Raw genomic sequence first — 10,915 nt, forward strand, 5'->3', positions numbered from 1 at the left:
GCATGCACATAAATACACACACATACATGCACATGACTAAACATACACACATGCATACACATATGAACACGTGCATACACATGAACACACATGCACACGTACACATACACACGTGCACATACATACACATATAGGCACGTGAATACACACACACACACACACACATGCACAGGTGGCAAGACTATTGTCTATGTCACCCAGGCTGTCAGAGAGGAGAGGTGAGCGAGGGGCAGGGCTGGAGGGTGGCAGGGGCCAAGCAGAGGTGTGTGTATTTCGTGACAGAAGAGAGAAGCGGTGGAGTAAGGAAAATTGAATATGATGGAAACACTGTGGGAGGGTTTGGATGGGGGTGAGTGTCTACCTGGGAAGGTGCAGAGACGGCAGGAAGGAGGGCAGATCAGGCACCTAGCTCTGGAGTGCTGGGAGGGAGGGTCTCAGGGGTGCTCACCCTGACTGTGGTCTTTTCAGGAAAGCCAAAGACAAGCTCCTTGCACAGTGTTTGTTTCTAGGGGAGGCTGGGGCTGCACGTGGGGTCAGCAGGAGACAAGGGAAGAATGGCTGCTCAGCAGGGAAGCCCGGCCAGGCAGGGCAGACCCCACAGAGGCTGAGGCTGCCCCATCCTAACCCTGTTCCTGGTGAAGACCTGCAAGCGGCCTCCAGATGCACAAAGCAGCGGCTCAAAACAAGGGCTTGGCCTGGCCGGTGTCCAGGGGCTGAGAGCCTGCTGTTCATTCAGATGGGCTGGAAGCGGCCCAACTCCCCTTCTCTCCCTGCCTGTTTGGGGTCTCAGGATGCCGACAGAGAGGTCTGAGCCGAGCATGCCGGGGGGAGTGATCCGTCACACTCTGTAAACTGTGAGTTTGCACAGAGGTGTGTGGAGGCATGTTTCTCCATTTCCTCACCTCCGGGCAGTAGTGTCTGATGAGTTTTGTTTCTTCCTTTGCTCTTTTGTGGTTTATTCTGTTTTATTTATTTATTGTTTTGAGATGGAATCTCGCTCTGTCACCAGGCTAGAGTGCAGTGGCACTATCTCAGCTCACTGTAACCTCCACCTCCCAGGTTCAAGAGATTCTCATGCCTCAGCCTCCTGAGTAGCTGGGATTACAGGTGCCCACCACCATGCCTGGCTAATTTTTGTGTTTTTAGTCAAGACAGGGGTTTCACCATGTTTTCCAGCTGATCTCGAACTCCTGACCTCAGGTGATATGACCACCGCCTTGGTCTCCCAAAGTGCTGGGATTACAAGCATGAGTTACCACTCCAGGCCTCTTTTGTGATTTTAAATTTAGTTTATTGGCAGGGCACTGTGGCTCATGCTGGTAATCCCACCCTTGCCTCTTCTCTCTGCATCTCCCAGGCAAAGGACTGTCCACTCACAAGCAAATGTGCACTGGCAAGTCTCCTGCGACCCCTCCACCTTCTCCAGCGACTGCCCACGTCCCTCTTCTTCCTCCAGCTTCTCTGTCAATTTGCCTCGGGCGGGGTCTGTGCTTTGGGATGTGATCAGTGTTCCCCAGGCGATCCTCATGTGCAGCTGGGGGTGGGGAGAGCCACCAAGTCACAGCCTTCCAGAAATTTCACCTGTCCTTATTGCCTTAACCCATGGCAAGCTGGTAAATGATTAATAGTCAGCTCTGGGGCACGGGGACAAAGAGCCCTGATCTGTATCATTAACCAGTTTCTATGGTGTAAATATTTCCACCATGGCCACTTTCAAGCTGCCAACAGGAAGTGAACTGGCTGTCAAAACTCCTGCAAATGTAACAACCCAGGACAATCCAATCTGTGGGTGGCATCTCCCTGGAGCCTGGGTCCTCTCTCTGAGCTGGCTTACCTGTCCGTCTGGAACCTGGTTAGGCCATGGATGAAACTCAGCTTCGATGCCCATTGCAGAGGGAAGTAAAGGATGCTTGCACTGAGTGACTGCTAGTGCGGGAGTTTTACAAAGCACTGCAGTGACCTCATGTGAGACTCAAGTCTAAAGTGCAGTGGGCAAGCCCACACAGCAAGCAGCTTCTAGAGCCAGCCTCAGGCCACCCAGCCTTGAGAGCCTCTGGGAGGAGGTTTTCTAGCAGGTGAGTGGTCAGATTCTGTCTCTGTCCTGCCGGATGAATGGGCGGCGCTTGGCAGCTCTCCTTCCCCCTTGCCCACTGCGGAGAAGGCTGGAAGTTGCCTGGGAAGTAGGAAGTGATGCAGGGGCTCCTGACGTCTTCTCCGCAGGCTTGGTGGTGGACCGGTTGGGCCATCTTCCAGGAGCGGGTCACTGGCTCTATGGGTGTCGAGAGGAAAGGCGAGGTCTATTTTTTGGCCAGGATGAATCCAGCAGGTGTGGTAAGTCATGGCTGCTTGCTGACTCATGAGTTGAATGGACGCTCTGGAGCTAATGGTCCTCACATATCCCGCCATCCTGATGTGGCAGAGCCTTGGCATCTTGGCAGGCCAGTTTGGTGGCATCTGGAGAACCATAGTGGAGGCTCAAGGTGCAGCCTGCTTCTCCAGCTTTTCCAGGCTTTTTGTGTGTTTATCATTTCATTTCTGTCACAAGTAGCCACAGGGCATTCTGTTTTCTGCGCTTGAGCCTTGACTGATTTTTTTTTTTTTTTTTGAGACGAAGTCTCCCTCTGTCTCCTAAGCTGGAGTGCAATGGTGTGATGTCAGCTCACTACAACCTCCACCTCCTGGGTTCAAGTGATTCTCCTGCTTCAGCCTCCTGAGTAGCTGGGATTACAGGTGTGCACCACCATGCCCAGCTAATTTTTGGATTTTTTTGTAGAGACGGATTTCACCATGATGGTCAGGCTGGTCTTGAACGCCTGACCTCATGATCCACCTGCCTCGGCCTCCCAAAGTGATATATCTTTTAACCTTGGTCACCTCCAGTCCTTTTGTCCTGTGACCTTCATTCAGGTCCCAGGCCTCCAGTTCCATGGGTTGTGTTGGAATTTTTTTTTTTAAACAAAAGGTCTCACATATTTATTATTGAATCCAACCTAATGTGGTGACACTTTCCTCTTGGTCTGGTCAGATGATCATCAGGTGAGCTGTCTCATGTGCAATTCCTCATAGACCCAGGTGCTTCTTCTCCAGGGTCTCCCTGTGGAGTTGTACCTGCTTCGATGACCAGTTTCCATCCAAATCCACTGGGGAATGGAGCGGTTTTGCTTGTTTCTTGGCCAGGAATCGCTTAATCCTGGAAGGCTTGTGAGAAAACATGGCGAGAAACAGGTCAACCACACACCGTGATGGTGGAGAAGGGAAGAGCTGCGTACTTTCACTGCCATGGAATTTGGTCGTACATACTAAGAGATGTGGAGTCCCAGCCAGGACCTAGAAATATTCTCAATAGGTCCACTTACTTGGCAAACAGTCGAGGTGGAAAACAGTGACAATCCCGCAGCACAGAGAATCCAGCAGCTGGGAGAGGAGACGCCCTCCAGCCGAGCACCCGAGGCAGCCAAGAAGCCTGTGAAGCACGCCCTGGGGCTGACCACGGTGCTGTCACTCAGAGCCACTTCCTCCAGCTTCACACACCATCTTGATTTTTTTATTTTTTATTTTATATTTTGAGATGGAGCCTTGCTCTGTTGTCCAGGCTGGAGTGCAGTGGCATGATCTCCACTCACTGCAATCTCTGCCTCCCCAGTTCAAACGATGCTCATGCCTCAGCCTCCCGAGTAGCTGGGATTACAGATGTGGTGCCACCACGCCCAAGTAATTTGTGGGTTTTTTTGTTTGTTTTTTGTTTTGAGACAGAGTTTCGCTCTTGTTGACCAGGCTGGAGTGTGATGGTGCGATCTTAGCTCGCTACAACCTTTGCCTCCTGGGTTCAAGCAATTCTCCTGCTTCAGCATCCAAAGTAGCTGGGGTTACAGGTGCCTGCCACCATGCCCCGCTCATTTTGTATTTTTAGTAGAGACGGGGTTTCTCCATGTTGGTCAGGCTAGTATCGAATTCCCAACCTCAGGTAATCTGACCACCTCAGCCTCCCAAAGTGCTGGGATTACAGGCGTGAGCCACCACGCCCAGACTAATTTGTGTATTTTTCGTAGAGACCGGGTTTTGCCATGTTGGCCAGGCTGGTCTGGAACTCCTGACCTCAGGTGATCCACCCACCCTGCCCTCCCAAAGCGCTGGGACTACAGGCAAGATTCCCTGCGCCTGGCCCCACACACAGTCTTTTATAACCGCATGGCCTTTTTGTTGGTTCACAGAGGGTGAGACGGGAGGTGTGGAAGTGAGAATGGCTGTGAGGGCAGGCATGCAGACACGGAGTAGGGACAGTTGACAGCCGGCAGGAAACTGAAAACTATAGAAACAAAAACTAAGTGCAGGAACTCAAAAGCACAACATGGGTGGGGCAGGGTCCGGAAGCACCACGGGGGCCCCTCCCTGCTCCCAAAGTCCTGAAATCACCACCACCTAGGCTCAGTCCTGAGGCGCCGTTAAAGCCAAGGCCTCAGATGCAGCCTGGAAAGGATGACCCGTGCGGGTAGGTGCAGCGAGCGAGGGAGCTTCCCTCCCGGGACCTCACAGGGACAGGAGGCTGAGACCTGGGGCTTTCCCTGCTTCGCTCAGCCACTCCTTAACAGTCAACCACATTTTCACAAGATTCTCCACGTTAGTGATTCTTTTTATTTTATTTTATTATTATTATCTTTTAGACAAGGTCTTGCTCTGTTGCCCAGGTTGAAGTGCTGTGGCATGATCCTGGCTCACTGCAGCCTCAGCCTCCCAGGCTCAAGTGACCTTCTCACTGAGTAGCTGTGACTACAGACACAAGTCTAGCCCGGCTAATTTTTGTAATTTTTTTTTTTGTAAAGACAGGGTTTTATTATGTTGCCCAGGTTGGTCTCAAACTCCTGAGATCAAGTGACTTACCTTCCTTAGCCTCCCAAAGTGCTGGAATTACAGGTGCGAGCCACTGTGCCAGGCCCCTAGTGAGTGGTTTCAAATATATTTTTTATCATAAAGAAATACATATTAACTGGAAAATGTTGCAAAATTCTAAAAGGAAAGAAGGGAGCAGGGGAAGAAGGAAAGAATAAAAGAAAGAAGAAAGGAAAAGGAAGGAAGGAAGGAGAGAGAGATGAAGGCCAGTTACTTCTAATTTTGTGACACAGAGATAGACACTGTTAGCCTTTGGAGATTTCCTTCCCATCTTTCTTCCGTCTCTGTCTCAGGCTTGGGTGGTGTCTATATCTGAGTCATTCTATGTGAATACATTAAACACATTAAATTTTAAAAATAATGAGGCTACTTGCAGTGGCTCACACGTGTAATCCTACCACTTTGGGAGGCTGAAGCAGACGGATTACTTGAGCTCAGGAGTTCGAGACCAGCCTGGGCAACATGGTGAAACCCTGTCTCTACCAAAAAATACAAAAAATTAGCAATGCGTGGTGGCACATGTCTGTGGTCCCAGCTGCTAGAAAGGTTGAGGTGGGAGAATCGCTTGAGCCTGGGAGGTGGAGGTTGCAGTGAGCCGAGATGACGCCACTCCACTCCAGCCTGGGTGACAGAGTGGGACTTCTTCTCAAAAACAAAACAAAACACAAAAAACAAATAATGATATCCTGCTTTTCACTTAACCTTTTATTTGGTTTCTTTTGACTCCTCTCATCAGGATATTTGAAAAAACCAAAGCCAGTGGTACAGCGGCTCATATCTATCATGTCAGCACTTTGGGAGGATGAGGTTGAAGGATGACTTGAGCTTAGGAGTTTAAGACCAGCCTGGGCAACAAAGTGAGACCCCATCTCTACAAAAAATAAAAAATATTAGCTGGACGTGGTGGCATGCACCTGTGGTCCCAGCTACATGGGAGGCCGAGGCAGGAGGATCACTTGAGCCCAGGAGATTGAGGCTGCGGTGAGCTGTGTCCATGCCATTGCACTGCAACCTGGGCAACAGAGTGAGACTGTCTCAAAAAAAAAAGAAAGAAAGAAAGAAAGAAAAACCAAAATCCCAACTCAAACTCCAGTTGCTTGGCATCTTTCAGTGAGGATTTCTAGATTTTGTAATTAAAAATATAAGACACCCATTTAAATTTGAATTTCAGATAAACGACACCCTCCCAGGCAAACTGGGGACAGACTTACACTAAAAGACGATTTGTCGTGTGTCTGACATTCAAATGTAACTGGCCCATGTTTTGCCTGGTGACGCTCCGATCCGGTGCTGAGTGGCTTCAGATGCTGGGAGGTTGCTGGCTCCGGCTGCTGGCTCACACCTGGGGGTCTGAGTCTAGCAGATACTGGCTTGAGCCCCTCCTACCTGTCAGGCACCGGGCTGGCTGTTTTGTCCTCATTGTTTCACCTCACGAGAACTTCTTGAGCCCATATTGCAGAAACAGAAGAGAAGCTTCGGGCTTAGCAACCGTCCAGGATTTCTGGGCCGGAAAGAGGCTTGGAACCCAGATCTGACTGACTGGGGTCCCCCTTGCTGGGACGGAAAGAAAATTAGAAGGAAGCTAACCCAGGTGAGCAAGTGGGGCCAGAGAGGCCGTGAGCACACACCCTCCCCAGAGAGCCCCTCCCTAGGACACCCCCTCCCTAGAGTCCCCTCTGAGCCCTGGGGAGGCCTGGCCCCCACCCCAGCTGATGGAAAGCCCCTGACTGCCCTTGGGGTTCTGGGCTTTTGAATTGCTGGCAAGTGTCTCCTGAGCCCTCAGGGCTTATTTAAAAGGAGTTAAAGTGCCCCAGTCCCTGGTGGGAGAGGTTAAGTAGCAGGGGTGGAGGATTAAGTGCTGGCTTGGGGATGGGCGGAGTCTTTGGAAGGCTCTGGAGTTGGTTGCTCAGTCTCTCAGCTCTCATGTCTCCCGCAGACCCCCCCAACCCTTTCCCTCTGGTCCTCAGCAAGTTTCTTTTTTTTTTTTTTTTTTTTGAGATGGAGTCTCGCTGTGTCACCCAGGCTGGAGTGCAGTGGCGTGATCTCGGCTCACCACAGCCTCTGCTTCTTGGGTTCAAGCGATACCCCTGCCTCAGCCTCTGGAATAGCTAGGATTATAGGCATACACTAGGACGCCTGGCTAATTTTTTTTGTATTTTTAGTAGAGATGGGGCTTCACCATGTTAGCCAGGTTGGTCTTGAACTCCTGACCTCAGGTGATCTTCTCACCTCGCCCTCCCAAAATGCTGGGATTACAGGGGTGAGCCACCACCTCCAGTCTCAGCAGGGTTCTTAGACACAGATGTGCCCACGGATCCCTAGCAGAGGTAGAAACTGAGTGGGTCAGAAAGGCCTGGGACTCTGCATTCAAATAAGCACAAAAAGCTGTTCCCGACACTACCCCTGAAGTGCTGGCTTCTGAGACCCCACCATGTAGATCATCTTGAGAAAGGCGGCAGAGGTGACCCCTAAACCTCCTCTACCCCACCTCCTCCCCCCACTTCCCCTCCTTTTTCCCTCCCTCGCCCCCTCCTTCAGTTAGGTGCCTATCCCTTTCCTGGGGGCTGGAAGTCTCAGGAGAAGCACGGGCTGGGTGGGCCCCTCCGGTGGGCCCCTCCCAAGGACCAGGCAGCATCTGGAGGCCCGGCCTCTTCCTCCTTCCCAGCAACTCCTGAGCAGGGAGGTGGAGAGGTCCACTCCTTCGGCCCCTGCCCGTCCCACCCTCTCCCCTCGGGCACAGGCCCAGGGCCCCGGCGTGTCAGCCTTGGGGGCACAGGGAAGGAAGGGCCTTCATTAGCCTAAGAGACAGAGTAGCCACATAGTTCAGCTCCAGCCAGGGGCCAGCCTGGGACACAGGGGACTGGGCTCTGTCCTCTGGGACCACACATCTTGGACAGGCTGCAGCAGCCCCAGGCTTTTATTACGGGGCCTTGAATTGAATTGAGCTGGGTCCCTGCAGGCAGTGAGGGGAGTGAGGGGTTTGCTGAGTGCTCAGAGCCACTCCCCGTTGGCTGCTGGGCTGGGAAGGAGTTTCTGGGGTGAGTGAGGAGCAGGAGACCAGCCAACCAGCACCGTAGCGGCCCCCAGATGGGCATGAGAGGCCAGGACAGGAGTTAGCTCGGGTGCAACAGCATTGCTTGGGGCCTCAGCGGTGGGTGGGAGGTGGATTTGGGCTGAGCTGGGGAGGCCAGGAAGGTCTCCGATCCTTCATGGGTGCCTGGGCACTACAGGAGGGATGAGGATGTGCCATCTGCCACTGGCACGGAGCGGAGGCCTCGATGCAGCAAGAGGGATCTGGGCAGGGTCTGGGGGGCGGGACTTGCTTCCTGGAACACATGTTTCCAGAAGTCTCCTTGCAGACTGACGGGGTCGCAGGTGCGTTCAGAGGCAGCTCCCCTTGGTCCCACTCGGGCTGAAGGAGGGACATGCAGGCTCCTGCAAGTGCAGCGTATGATGGCAGCCTGGCCTGGAGACTTCGGGAAGGGGCTGGTGGGTAGCTCACTCCTGAAGAAGTCAGGCTTCCCGCAGGTGGTGAGCTGGGCCCACGCGGCCTTCGCCCCTCGGGCCTGTGCAAGCCCCTCCTTGGTTCCAGCGTCTGTTGTTGCTGTCCTGATGACCTCCATACGTTTTGAGCACGGGGCCCGCACGCCCCTTTTGCACCCTCCACATGTTTTGAACACAGGGCCCGCACGCCCCTTTTGCACCCTCCACTCATTTTGAACACGGGGCCCGCATGCTCCTTTTGCACCCTCCATACGTTTTGAACACGGGGCCCGCACACCCCTTTTGCACCCTCCATACATTTTGAACATGGGGCCCGCACGCTCCTTTTGCACCCTCCACACGTTTTGAACACAGGGCCCGCACGCCCCTTTTGCACCCTCCATACATTTTGAACATGGGGCCCGCACGCTCCTTTTGCACCCTCCACACGTTTTGAACGTGGGGCCTGAACTCTCCTTTTGCACCCTCCATACATTTTGAACACGGGGCCCGCATGCTTTTGCACTGGGCCTGCAGATTCTGCCTGCTGTGTGCCGGGGAGGCACCTGTTTCACCTGCAGAGGCCAAGTGCGCCTGGCAGGTGGTGCTTCTCGCAGAGGGAGGGGCTGAGTGGGGGGGGCTTGTGTCCTTCCTCCACAAGCACTGGTCCCACCACCAGCTGGAGCGGGGCCTAATGTGTGCCCAGGGAAGACTGCCCAGTGGAGGGAAAGAGAGGTTAGGGCATGGACAGTCCAAAGACCAAATGAGCCTGAAGCCATCGGGGTAGAGGCAGAGTGCGCCCAGGGCATCAGGAGCTCAGAGGAGGGTGTGGGAGGAGGCAGAACCCCACTGGCCTCTGAGATCCCCACTTTTCACCCTGTGAGCCCCTTTCACACCTGGGAAGGAGACAGAGAGAGCCAGGAGGACCAGGAGCCTGGAGGAGGGGTAGGGAGGAGGCAGAACCCTACTACCCTTGGCGATCCCCGCTTTTTACCTGGTGAGCCCCTTTCACACCCAGGGCTTCCTTTACTGCATTTTCTCCCATTTCACAGTGGGAGAAACAGATGCTCAGAGGGTTCTGGTTAGGAACCCCAAAAATGAGTATGTGGCTGGTTAGAGCAGAAAGGCAGGCTGCTGCTTCCAGGAAGTCCTTCCACAGGCCCAGGTGGAATCTCAGATTCCCGTTTCTAAAAACTCCTGGTTTGGAGACTTCTGTATGAAGCCTTTGCCCAAGGCCACCCCCTGGAAGATACAGGAGGGATGGGAACATGCCCATCTGCCTCTAGCATTTGGTTCCAGCCCCATCACAGCACAGCTGCTTTCGTAACACAGGGGAGGGACTTGCTGTGCCAGCAGCAGACAGACAGACAGACGGACAGACGGGGCGGCAGGACTGGAGTGAGTGCAGTCAGGAGGCAGTTTGGGTTTGGTTTCGTTTCTTTCTTTTCTTTTCTTTTTTAAACACCAGCTTGAAAGCCTGAACTAGATTTTATTTATTTATTTATTTGAGGCAGAGTCTTGTTGTGTCACTCCCACCTTAGCCTCACAAGTAGATGGGACCGCAGGCACATGCCGCCTTGCCTGGCTAATTTCATTTATCTTCCCTCCCCTCCCTCTTCCCTCCAGTTCCCCTCCCCTCCCCTCCCTCTCCCAGTTCCCCTCCCCTCCCCTCCCCTCCCCTCCCCTCCCCTGCCCTTCCCTCCTCTCCCCCTCCCTCCCCTCCCTTCCCCTCCACTCCCCTCCCCTTCCCTCCCCTCCCCTCCCCTTCCCTCCCCTCCCCTCCCCTCCAGTTCCCCTCCCCTCCCATCCCCTCCCCTCCAGTCCCCTTCCCTCCCCTTCACTTTGTTGCACAGGCTGGTGTCAAACTCTTGGGCTCAAGCAATCTGCTTACCTCAGCCTCCCAAAGTGCTGAGTAGATTTTGTTTTAAATTAACATTTTAATGTTGAGATAATTGCTTATTTACATGTCGTTGCTGTAAGAAGGAATATGGAAGGATCTGTGTCTCCTAACCCAGAGTCCCACCCGTGGAGCTGTCTTGTAAGACTAGAGCACAACGTGACAACCGAGACACGGATATCGATATAGTGAGCCAACCTTGCTGACATTTCCCTTTCGCTCTTACACATCTGTGTGCATTTCCTTTCTGCAGTTCTGTGACTGCGTGGCTTCTGGCATCACCACAGCAGTCACGATGCTGAAGGCTGCGGCATTGTGAGGACCCCTGGGCTGCTCTTTGCAATTGCAGTGACCTTCTTCCTCCTCCTAAGCTGTCTCCACGTCTCCAAGTCTGTTATTTCAAGAATCGTATATAAATGGAATCATACACCTTGTAACCTTTTGGGAGTGGCTTTTTCCCTCAGAATCATTCCCTGGAGACTCCTGCAAGGTCTTGTGTGGCCCAGCCAGGGCTTCTTGTTTTCCATCCATCCCTGACACGGAGGCACCACAGCCTGTTTAGCATCTGTCCACTGAAGGTCACCTAAGTGCTTCCAGTTTTTGGCTGTTATGAACAAGCTGCTGTGAACACTCGTATACAGGTTTTTT

The 10,915-nt window shown here is 53.1% G+C and overlaps 1 long non-coding RNA gene across 2 annotated transcripts; it reads left to right on the forward strand.

Moving 5' to 3' along the window:
- The first annotated feature begins 2,007 nt into the window (after positions 1 to 2,007).
- On the forward strand, positions 2,008 to 10,704 carry LOC118153893 (uncharacterized). Of its 2 annotated transcripts, XR_004743648.2 has the most exons (3): positions 2,008 to 2,075; positions 2,221 to 2,331; positions 10,521 to 10,704. It is a non-coding gene; the product is annotated as an uncharacterized LOC118153893 (long non-coding RNA). The 2 variants fall into 2 exon arrangements; XR_013536057.1 differs by having other exon boundaries at positions 2,221 to 10,704.
- The last annotated feature ends 211 nt before the right edge of the window (positions 10,705 to 10,915 follow it).

This window comes from Callithrix jacchus, chromosome 5 (assembly GCF_049354715.1).
Source record: "Callithrix jacchus isolate 240 chromosome 5, calJac240_pri, whole genome shotgun sequence".
Taxonomy (NCBI): Eukaryota; Metazoa; Chordata; class Mammalia; order Primates; family Cebidae; genus Callithrix; species Callithrix jacchus.